The sequence below is a fragment of the Onychostruthus taczanowskii genome, unplaced genomic scaffold, assembly GCF_017590055.1.
Source record: "Onychostruthus taczanowskii isolate IOZ18803 unplaced genomic scaffold, ASM1759005v1 scaffold26, whole genome shotgun sequence".
NCBI classification, from domain to species: Eukaryota; Metazoa; Chordata; class Aves; order Passeriformes; family Passeridae; genus Onychostruthus; species Onychostruthus taczanowskii.
Genome location: NW_024499906.1, coordinates 8400884 through 8412995, shown reverse-complemented (window position 1 = coordinate 8412995; position 12112 = coordinate 8400884). Strand labels below are relative to the sequence as shown.

General features: G+C 43.1%; 1 protein-coding gene across 3 annotated transcripts in view; it reads right to left on the bottom strand.

Moving 5' to 3' along the window:
* THSD1 (thrombospondin type 1 domain containing 1) overlaps positions 1–1872 on the bottom strand; it is a 30758-nt gene extending 28886 nt beyond the window's left edge. For 2 of the 3 annotated variants that reach the window (XM_041407246.1, XM_041407248.1), the window contains exon 1: positions 1712–1872. The gene's annotated coding sequence lies outside the window, so the exon portion shown is untranslated. Of the gene's footprint in view, positions 1–1295; positions 1690–1711 lie in introns of those variants that run through there. The other variant, XM_041407247.1, reaches the window with a different exon arrangement.
* Positions 1873–12112: the final 10240 nt, after the last annotated feature.

The following is a 12112-nucleotide window of genomic DNA, read 5'->3' as shown; positions in this document are numbered from 1 at the left end:
AAATCCTTTATAGCTGTTCACTAGTAAACATTTTTAGTTGTATTTGCAGCCCAAAATTTGCACGGTTCTGGCGATGTATGAGAGGCTGACAGCAAAATAGGCTACCTACAGAAAAGCCTGAAAGTCCCTAAATCCTCCTTGCATTTCACAAGCAGCACTAATAGCAAAAAGAAATGTGTATCTGCAACATTTCCTCAAATGGATTTCTTCATATTTTATCTGCATGTTGGAAAAGAGATTAATTATTTTCAACCATCGTATGCTTATTGCAATGGGATTAGGCAGCTATTGAAGTGTTACCACCTGCTGGGAATTTCAGAACCTCCTATATAATCTCTTCATTTTGACAGTAAAGCTAGAACACCTCTACTATTCATCACATTTTATCAAAATCTAATCACTGCTGACCAGCCAGAGTGGTCAGGGCCAAAAATATGCCACTTCTTGGAAGATACTTAGTTTAGCCAGGAAAGTGTCTATGTGATGTCTGCCACAGCAGGGGGCTGGAGCTCACATCCTCAAAGGCATCTTTCATTCTTATTTACACATCTGACAATTTTACATTGTTATCAGATAATGACTTTATTAAAAGTACGCATCTAAATTCACTAGGCTGAAACTGACAGCACCAGATCCTCCGTGTGCAAGAAAAAAACCCAATAATTAGCTGGTAAAGCCTATTTTCATTAATATTTGGGGTCAGATCTCACAAAATCCTGGGATTTCTCAGCTCCTTTTGATATTAACATAGCAATTCAAGAGCAGGCTGGCCAGCAACATCTGTCCTTTGAAACAATAGACAGAGTATAGGGATGATATTTACTTTGGAACATGTACAGTGAAAATAAGTTTACTAAGCTTAAGGAGATTTGGGAAGGTGTTCAAGCAACAATAAATAAAGAATGCAAAAAATTAAATACATTAGATGAGAGCTCATGGCATAAGGGAAGGATTGCAATCATCCATTCTTTCCTTTCCCCTTCAGAGTTTCTTTAAAAAAATTTTTAAAAACCCCCAAAACTATATCCACTATTACTGGCATTCCTCTTTTGGTGGAGTTTATAATGAAGATCCACGTATGGAGAACATACACGGCACAGCTGATACAATCAGAAGTTCGTTAGAGAAGCAGGTCTGAAATACCGTGAAGTATCAGTATTAAAAAGAGAATTGCGAAGCTTTCTCCTACGCTTTACCCTGGATTTGCCGTGTACTCACACGGTTTCGACCGGTTTAGCGACTGATATAAAGTAGAAATCACCAAACATACTAAAAAACACTACAATTATTCCTACCTATTGCGGGCTCGGGTGAAACCCGGGCAGTCGCTGCCCGTGCCGATGCTCCCGGCACTCCGAGAGCGCTGGAGCGCCGGGGCTCCGGGCGGGACGGCCGCTGCCTCCGGGGCAGAGGCGACCACAGAGAATACCGGGGCGGGGGCAAACCGGGGACCTGCCGGCACACGGGTGTTTTAGAACACCTCCAGGACCGCGCGTCACGGCGATCACGGCGCGATCCCGCGGCACCACTCGCTCCGACCGACGGCTCTCCCCGCCCGTGCCCGCCGGCTCCGCGCCGACAGCCGCGCCCCGACCGGCTCCGAGCCCCGGGCAGCCCGGGCTCCTCACCGCCACACCCCTCGGCACCCAGCGACCCGCCCGCGCCCCGGGACCGCCGGGCTCGGCTCCCGCTCCGCCCGCCCTGCGCTCACCTCCACGCCGCGGGCGGAGCGGCTGGCGATCGGGGATAGAGTGCGGTCCTTCCCGTGGAGGAGGAGACGCCGCCGGCGCTGCCCGAGAGGCGGGCGGGCGCTCACTGCCCGCCGGCGGCGGCGGCAGGAGGGTTAAATGGCGGCGGCGGGCGGCTGTCAGCGGGCGCACACGCCCGCCCGCCGGGCTGCGGCGGCCCTGCGGGAGGGGAGACCCGTGAGGGGCGCGCCCGACCCGTGTGCGCCCCGCGCTGGGCCGGCGGCCGGCCCCGGTGAGGGCGCTGGGGCAGCCCGGCAGCTCCCCTCACGGTGCGTGCGCTTTGTACGGCAGCCCTGCGAGGAGCGGCTGTGGTCACTTGGTCTGTTCAGCCTGGAGGAGACTGAGCGGGGAGCTCATCGCAGTGACAGCTTACTCAGGATGGGATGCAGAGGGGCAGACACTGATCTCTGTGGTGACCAGCGATAGGACCGGTGGGAATGGCCCGAGGTTGTGTCAGAGCAGGTTTAGGTAGGATGTCAGGAAAAAGTTCTTCGTCCAGAGGGTGGTTGGGCACTGGGACAGCTCCCCAGGGAAGTGGTCACAGCACCAACCTGACAGAGTTCAAGGAGCATTTGGACAATGCTGTCAGGCACATGGTGTGACTCTTGGAGATAGCCCTGTGCAGGGCCAGGAGTTGGACTCCATGATCCCTGTGGACCATTGTGGATTTTCCAACTCAGCATACTCCGTGAAAATCACACCTCTCCCCCTGGGCGTCGGTAAGGGCAACCTGCCCAGGCACGGGCCAGCACGTCGGAGCCGGGCTGGTTGATGACTTTAAAGAGGGAGGGCAGGAGGCCTCTCTCCAGAGTCAGCAAGTCAGCTCGCAGCAGTGGAGACAGAGCAGGGAACAGAGAAGAGCAGCACCAGCTCCTTAGTGTGCCCGTCTGCAGCTGAGGGACATGTGTGTGGGTATTTGTCATGTCCAGTGTTCATGGATAAAGTTCAGGGACTGTTGTTACATGATGAATCTATCCTTGTGCAATGACTGCTTTAAGAAAAGCCCTTTCTATCCTTTTTTATGCAACAGACGAATTTATCTCAAACTGTTAAATTTATTTGCATGACATGAAGTCTGTGATTTAAATGCAGTCCGGTGGATACCTACATGCCCACAAAGATAGGAAAGGACTTTATGGAGCATTTACATCAGACAGTATTACATGTAATGAATTTTCCTGCTTTCCCTTATTTATTTATGGTAAGCGTGGGCATGACATAAAGGCCCAAGAGGAAGGAATTGTCAGTTTTTGTTGTTCAGAATTAAAAACAGACTAAAAGGTCCCTCCTAGTTAGCTTGTATCATCTATATGACTGAGGAAATCCAATTTCCACACAACATGGGTATCTCTGCCCGGAGTGTTGAGACCAAACAGCTGCTTAGGTTTATTGCCCACCGCTGTGGCTGGACTCTGATCAACCTGCTGCTAAACCTCTTTTCCATATGCTAGCTGGGGTCTGTGGTGGTTAATGCTTCACAGCCACACTGCCATCTGGAGTACTGACAAAGCCTTTGGGAGAGCAAGACAACCCTTGCTGAGGAACTCAGACTGTATTCTGGACAGCAAAAAGAACTATTTGTGTGCCATAAGGATTTTCTAGGCTGTTTTTAAACATTTTATTTTGAACAATCCAAATTCTAAATATTCTCCTTATTTGTTTTAATAGAAGTGTATACAAGTGGGGTTTTTTAAATTTGCCTGGCTTTTTATTGTAGTTAAGATTTTGTTTGATATTTTGGAGGATACAGTCACGTTTCTATTCAGTCTAATAAATGAAGGATGCTGCATTTTTTCACCAGACACTTGCAGCTTACATGACCTGTTACATTTCTTGTGGTGAGATTGGGCAACGCTTCCTTTGAATGCTGAGGAGCTTCCTGTGTCCATGTCTGGTCCTGGTCTGTGTGACTGGCAGCAAGAATTCAGCTTCAGGCAGTGCCACTGTAGAGGTGCTAAGTGCAGAGGTGTGCCAGGAACATCTTTCCCACTGATCATGGAAGGTACCAGCTGGCACAAGTGAATGCATTGTGGCACTGGGTCTGGTTTGAATGAAACAGGAAATAAATCACATATGGAAATAAAGAAAACAGCACTGTAAGTAGGTTCCAGATGATGGAGAAGCTCAGAGAAGAAAAAGAGTGAGGTGAATGAAATGTCCTTTCTGAAACGTCTGCTCAAGTCCAAGACTGAAACTCCAGTCTCACTTGCTGCCTGTATTTAACATCTGAAAAATCTTACATTGGTGGATCTATTGCCAGGCTTTTTTCCCACTATGAGCACAATCTTTTGAAGATTTAATCACTAGGAAAAAAAAAATCTCTTTCTCCTGTTGTAATGCAGAGGAGAAAGTAGAAATCCATGCAGCAGGAAAGAGTCTGGAACACATGGCAAGATGTTTTACTTGTATCACAGTATTTTGCACTTATTGTAGTGCCTTTGATCCAATGGCCTTGCAGTATTTTATGAGTTACGAATGATCTTTGATCTTTTGTTTCCCTATGCTGATGAAAAAGGCTTTGCCTTATTTTTTTTTTAAATGGATTTGCTGACATTATGCTCAAACTGTAAAGTCAGAAACAAAGCCAAGACAGCAGCTCAGGTCATTGCACTCCCCCTCAGTGCCTTCTTTCAGACCCGTATCACCTTTGTGTCAACACTTCCAAAAGGGGACAGAGTCAAAAAAATGGTGATTAGAAATCACAAGTCACCCCTATGATTGTATGGTGGAAATTGTAAAGAACCCAGATAACAGGAGGATGAGCACAGGATAAATAGAAAGGCTATTTTATTAAACCCTTTGAAGCCCAGTGGATTATGTTTGCACATAATACACCTGCTGTGATGCTGAGCACTAAGATCTGTCTTTGTTAACATGCCATCCAAATTTCATCAGGAACATATTTTTCATTAAAGTACTTCAACGGAGCTGGTCTCTGAGGCATCTGGCTAGCGGTGGATAAAATCCTTGCCATTAAAGTTGGTCTCCCTGGAGAGCAAAGAACTAATAACAGAAGGGACGGGAGAACAAGGGAGCAGACGAGTGCCCATTTAGCCCACAACCAAAACGTTGAGATCTAAATTAAGTTGGACACTGAAGGACACAAAGAGAGAGTAACCTTTAATTGCTGATCTCTAGCACAAGCTGCCGGCGTGATAAGCGAGCAGGGAGTGCAGACGGATCCCACCTGCGCACAGATCCCAGGGAGCTGCTGGGCTGAGGCAGCCCGTGTGGCTGAAATGTTGAAGACAGCCATGGCAGGAAGGTCTAACAGGAAAAAGATTCATGGCCTGTAAAAATGGGATTATGTGTTCTCCAGTGCTGGCAGCTGAGCAGAAATCACTTGCACGTGTGGTGACGGGTGGTGCTAGAGGCTGTTGGCAGCTGCCTCTGCTTAGCCAGGCCAGAGCAGCCACCTTGACTGCAGCCAGGAGCTGAAACCGGTCTGCTTGATTTTACCCTAACCAGATTAAGGGTACTTACATGAAGGGCACAATCACCAGATTGGCTGTCTTGGTGGTTTTCAGTGGGCATAAGGTGGTGTGTTGGTTTCTGGCTCTGTCCCACTGCCGGCACAGTTGGGCTGGGAAGAAAATGTCTTTTTCTTATGTTGGCATAAAAACAAGATTGTGTAGTAGCACATATTGTCCAGAGACCACCAGGTGTGAAAGCAGAATGGCTGGCTACTAAATTCCCTCTCTGCTCTGTGTAGTGGGGAGAGATGTGACATTGTATGTGATTTCTATCTGTGCAAAATATGCTAAAAGCCTTCTCTTGCTGATATTAAATTGACCTCAAGCTTTCTAAGGGGAGCAGTAATAATAAGCAGACAAGCCAGAGAAATCTGTTTGCCCTCACCCACACTGCTAAAGGAGATTTAATTGTGAAACCCCCAAAGCAGTGTTGGCTGGGATACAAGAGAGTCATCTGAGTCATCTGTTACAGAGAATCAAGGTAAGGGCCAAAACGGTAATATAAATATTTGGTGGTTTAGGGGGAAAATTCAGAAAGCTGGAAAGTGTGAGAAACTGAAACATGTCATTTTGGAAATGATATCTCTGCATTGTTCAAGAAAAATTCTCAAAAAAAAAAAAAAAAAAAAGGAAAAAAAAAAAAAAAAAAGGTTGCACTGTAATCTTGGTTGGAGAGCTGACAAGAATATGAACAATTTCATGACCAAAGGCATGTAAACTAATAAAAATAAGTAGCAAAAAAGTGCTAAAATTGTCAGAAATGCGAAATTGTCAGAAATATAAAGCTGCTAAAGAATGTAAAAGAAGATGAGATCTGCAGTCAACATGCTGAGTGACAAAGATTTATCTAATTTTAATACAAATTTGAAACAAAAGAATTGTTGCTATTCTACTGCTATGTGAAAAATTTGACTAATCAAGTGGAATGCAAAAGAAACACTGTTGTTCAATAAATATTTCTGTTCTGTTTTGGGGTGAAAAACAGACAATAAAGCCATGTTCCAGATTGGTAATAAAACACTCTGTACCAATGCAAGCCTAAGAATGTAAAATAAGAGCAGCTCCAGTTAAAGAACTCAAAATCAGCAGCTCTGGATAAACATTCATCCAACAGTTTTTAATATTATTTTCCCAATCAGTTGGTCTGGAGATTTCAGATGACTGAGTGAATTATCATGTGTGGGTTTTCATTGATTTGGCTGGTTTGTAAAGAGAGAACAGCCCTGATTCCAGAAACAGGGATGGAAAAGCTGATAATAAAAGCGAGAGCAGCATCACCAATACCACTTGACCGACTTTAAGTTATTGGAAAATGTATTTTAGATAAATGTACAAGTTTGGCAAGTAAAGGAAGTAATGTTATAATGTAATAATATGTAACATTTCCATAGAATATTTGGATTGGTAAAACTTGATATTTTCATGAAGGATGCTTGTGTAGAATTAGCACTTTATGCTTTAAAAGGATTAGATGTTGACTAATTGATTTGAAAATGTCCTTTTATTGTGTAATTTTCATGGAGGCCGTATTAACCTAAAGATTTAAACACAGATTAGGCTTTAGCAATTTAAAACATTTTAAGAGACCTAAAAGAGGATATAACATCATCACTGCTCAATTTTTCAGGTAACACACAGATTGGGAGGATGCTCAGTGATAGTGACTTGTCCTCAGAATTTACCAATCTCTGAGTAAGCTGGGCTTTAGCCAACAATACCTGTTTTAACATAGCTCCCATAAAATGACACATCGAGGAACAAGGACTGTAGAACTTTGTAGGATGTGCGGCTCCCTCCTGGGGAGTCATTACTTCACAAAGCTCTGGAGATCAGAGCTGTCACATGCGTGAAGTTGTGCTGCTGCTCACAGGTTTGGAGCAGAGAACGGTGTCACCTTTGTCACCTTACTTTGACAAGTGTGAGCTATGTGCATGGGGAGTGAAATGAGCACAGGTTCAAGCACGTGTTTGATAGCACAGGAATGCCCTCTGTGGGCACGGCTGGGGGTATAAAAACTGGGGCAACAAATTACCTCTGCAATTAACACTTTCACTGTAGCTTTCCTTGGCCCAGTGCTGGTGTTCACAATTTATGGGGGCTACTAGGTAACTATGGAAAGCCTTTGGAAAAGCAGAAAAAAGAACAACAAGGTGGGCAAAAAGACCCCAAATGATCAATGTTTAAGAAACTGTTATATTCCAGGAGACCGGGCATGACAGGAACTCATGCTTCATAAAGCATTTACTTGTCTCTAGCAGCTAGAAGACAAAGCTAAACACATTCTGATTGTGTACAGCAAAATAATTTTTCCAGCAGGTGATAGTCACTGAATAATCTGCCAAGGGCTGCAGTGGGATTTTCCAGAACATGCAATCTCTTGTTGTTCATAAAGAGGAGTTCTACCTCAAACACAAATTATTAAATATGGGAAGTCCTACAGTTTCTGTTACCCAAGAGGTCAAGTGACATTATCATTAGTCTCTTCTGGCCTTGTAACTTATAAATAGAGTCCTGGTGGGAAAAAAAAAAATCCTAATCTCAGACTTTCTCAAAACACTGTGGATAAAACAGTAAGAATGCAGAAAGATCAGAATCAGTCACTTTGCAAACAGTTGTGTCTAGTTTGATATTTCCACTGAGAAGACCAAAACATTTTGTTATTCCAGAATGTGTTTTAAGCTCTTCCTTCTCCCAGCCAGAGCTCAGCCATACCCAATACACCGTTTTCCAGAGCTGCTAGCTAGTTAACATTTGATAATCACAACAAAGCCTGGGTTTGAAGTCAGTGGGAGTTTTGCCATTTTCATCTAATGGGTGGATCAAGTCAGATCTTTGTAATTTAAGGACACACCTCAAATTCTCTGTCCAATGCTAAGTGAAACTCGGGGGAATTATGCCACACACACACAACTGCTGAGCCTGGCTGAAACAGCAGATGTTTCTCATATCCCATGTCCAACACTGTTATATTTAGGCAATATTTAGAAAGAATTCTACCTTCAAGATGTGAGCCACTAAACAGCCACAGTAAAAATGCCATACCAGCAACAGACACAAATGTATTCTGTAGAACTGTGCTGGCTTTTCCTGTTCTTCATAAAAAGAGAGTGCTTCACACAGAATATATCCTGTGTTCTGCATGTATGAAGCAAGTGACACAGGAGCACTGATTTGACATACAGCGAAGCAGCCTTTAGGTTAGATCAGTCCCCACCTTTACAACTTTCTGAGATAATACTGATGATAATACAAGTATGTAAAATACGTGGAATTGTATTTCAATGCAAAAAGTCTAGTCTGAGTATTGTGGTCAGAGCAGGACTAGATTCCATCAGTTGATTGACTATTCCATCAGTACCAGCCCTTTTTCTCTTGAGCTTGCTGTCCCTCTCTGCTGTGAGCATGGCAGAGCGGGGTTTAATGTGCCCTTTCATCAGCAGAAAACTTGAAGTCACAGCATTTGGAGTCCAGTGGAAAAGCAGGACACTCCAGATCCTACCTGCTCTTTGGTGTGGAGCAGGGATATGAAGCAGTGCGGTTTCTGTCAAGCCTGCCTCTCCATGAACGTGTGCTAACTAGCAGGCTGTGGGGTTTTCTGAAACTTAAGATGTCTCAGTCACTCCTGGAATTTTTGTTTTGATGTGTTTTTGGTTTGAGGGGTTTTTTTGTTTTCTGTTGTTTGGTTTTTTGGTTTTTTATTTTTTTTTTTTAAATAATACCTTAATTCTAAACCACAAAGAAAAATTACTCTCAAGCCTGCTGGACAGGACAGCTACTGGGAGGACAGATACTGGGACTTCTGCTCCAATAAAAGTGTTTAAATAGATCTTTAAAATACAGACAAATGTTACCAAGAGACGTGTCTAGAATATTCTCTCAGCGTGAATACTTATAGCTCATTTTTGGAGAACAAAATGTTAGTAGAAGTCCTCCCAGCAGGTGACTTGGAACTATAGGGTCTTGCATTTCACATGAATGCCTGAAGGGCTGAGTTAGGATGAGATGAGAACTGCTAGAAGAAACATAATTTTCAGAGTTGAGTTTCTGTCGAACTCAACAGAAAATACACTGGTGAGGGAGTTCCTCCTGGAGAAAAAAATGTTTTCTTATCAAATCCACAAATAGTTTTGAATCGCCTTTTCAGTAAGTATTTTCGAAGAGCTGCACAGTTGCAAATGAGTGCCTCCCAGGCTTCAGGAAGCAGGAACCTCTACTGCTGGCAACAGGCTCCTACTATCTTCCACTACTGCACTCATGAATTTAGGGACAATATTTGCACTAATTTTGGAAGCACAGTCAGGCTCTTTGGACAAACCATAGAAGTCCTGTTAGAAGAACTGAGCATCAAAGAGTTTAGCTAATCAATATGTACCCACTAATGACTATACATTTCTGAGGACTTCCAAATGCACGTCTACATATACTTTCCAGAAGAAGAAAAATTTGCATTTCAGAAATATGGTCCAGATTAGATCCGTGTTTCCATAGGCTGAATGAAATTTTCCTGAAAACAAAGGCAAAGGAGAAACGGAAAAGATGTACAGATTCCTGAGGAGTGTTTTCCTGTCCGAGGTATAAAAAGGCCCACGTTTTCAAATGAAAAACATAATCATCATTTAAGACTGCTCCATAAAAAGACAAGTATTATTTGTGTAGGCAGCCCTGGCAAAATGGTCATATATCATGATACAAATGTCCTAGGAATAATCAAAACAGGAAAGTTCATATATGTACCTTCTGTATTAAACTAATATGACCTCATGAAAGCAGTGCTTGTGCAGACACCTACAGTTTGACTGTTCTGGCTGGCATGGGTAACAAGCTACTCAGCAACACAAGCAAGGCCTTCTAATTACATTTAATTCTGCCCTTTAAATCAAAACTATATTGTACTCTTTTAGTTACAAAGCAAGACAGTACAAATATGTGCTTCCAAAACCTGCCCCATGGAACCACAAGATTTTAATGTGTAAAGCATTCAAAAGCATTTAAAACATTTAGAAGGAAAAAAAAAAACTCAACAGAACAATCTATTTAAGAAAATGTTTTAATTTTTCTTACCTTCTAGCAGCCATTTTCTCATGTGTCTGTTTGAATTCTAAACCAGCAATACAATTTACCCTATAGCCTTTTTGTCTGGAGGAAAAACAAATTCAAGGAAAAATCTCGGAAAAGAAAAGCTTGAGAAGGTACCATTATTCTAAATAGGCTGTATTATTATTGCTTAAGTAAGATAATGAAACACTCAGGGCTGGAGGGACGGAGGCTGGCAGTTTACACTTGGCATTTCCTCTCACGTTTTGTTCTTCCTGCACACGACGTGCCCCCTTGTGGGGAGAGGTTCAGGCCCACAAAGCACTGGCCTTCCATGACAGGTTTTTATTGGGCAAAAGAGGCAGGTGTTACAAAACAGCCTTTTGCTTCCAAATTTCTCACTTTTCAGTCTCTCCTTAGATATGTGGTGCTCAGTGTACTTGTCATGGATCTCTCCTTTGGCTTGTGGGGAGGACGAAGGAAAGCAGCAAGCTGTAAGGCTCCTGAAGAGATGACACCAGGTGACTAGCACAGTAAAAACAGTGTGGAACTGTTTCCCTTCAACCATGGCAAAGACATAAGTTTCAGCACCCTCGTGGAGCAGAGGAAAGCTGCCTTAAAGAAAGCATTGCATGAAAGTTTGCTTGTGATAAGAGTAAGAGGATGTAATTCCCTGGATATAAAGGACATCCTACAAGCCACAGGCATGATCACTGTAGGAATCTCTGCACTGAACTATTAGCAGGCTCTTCACTCATGTCTTAACTCATGCTATGGTAACACTGAAATAGTTCTGAAAATATCTTCAGGCTCATATTAAAAGCCTTTTTGTCCTTTCTTGTACAGTTGATCCGGCCATCACAATGCAGTTACCTGTATGATGTCCTTGCCCACATCTTAAATTAACTTTATTTATTAAAAATAGTCACTTCAAAATGCCAAAAATTCAGGTAATGTGGATCATAAACATCCACTTAACTGTTATTATCATGACAGATCTTCAAGTAGTGTAGCAACTCCACTGGAGTTATGAAAACCGAGGCTATTATATTGCATTCAGTGTGAACACAGGGTGAAGAATACCAGACAATGATACCTTGTGGTTATTGAACACAGGGTGATAGTCTTCCTCCTCCCTTCAATATAGAAAGCATATTAATTTTCACATATGAGAGGTAAGCAAATGAACTGTTTCCCCAAAACAGGTAATAGGCTGATGAAACAAACAAATGATCTTTTGTTAGAAGTACAAGATAAAATACAAGCACATTGAAGCATAGAGTCTGGTAAAGTGACAGGAGGCTGCTCCACTCTGCTACAGAGAGGACAGAGAAAGGGCACCCAAAGTGCAACATAAATGGACAGGAAGGAAGATGGCAAGGAAAGAGAAGGGAGGAAGTCTGTGCTAACAATGCTTCTATCTGAGACATTAGTGTAAGACACGACAAAATAAACACGGTAATTTCTAGATTCGCCTGACATACAATAACCTCTCTTGAAGCAGGTTCTTTCTGTCTCAAATTCTAGAACCCCAAGATCGATCCTCCCTTAGAAAACTGTTTATCACTTCTGGGAGAAGGGGTTATTCTACACTAGTTTGTTCCTTATACCTCAGTACACACCGAAGTCCCATTTCTTATCACTGTGGATACATCTGTCTGCTTTGTTGCTGCAGCCATAAGCAAACTGGAATTGGAGTATGCAGTAAGTTAGCTTCTGGGTGCTGATCCTCACAGCACTCTACAGCGATATTCTCTTCACTTGCACAGGTGTGGAATCTTCTCTTGAAATGAGAAACTACATAGCACATCAAATAAAACTTGAAAAATGAGTGAGTTGTCTTGAGACAATAGACAT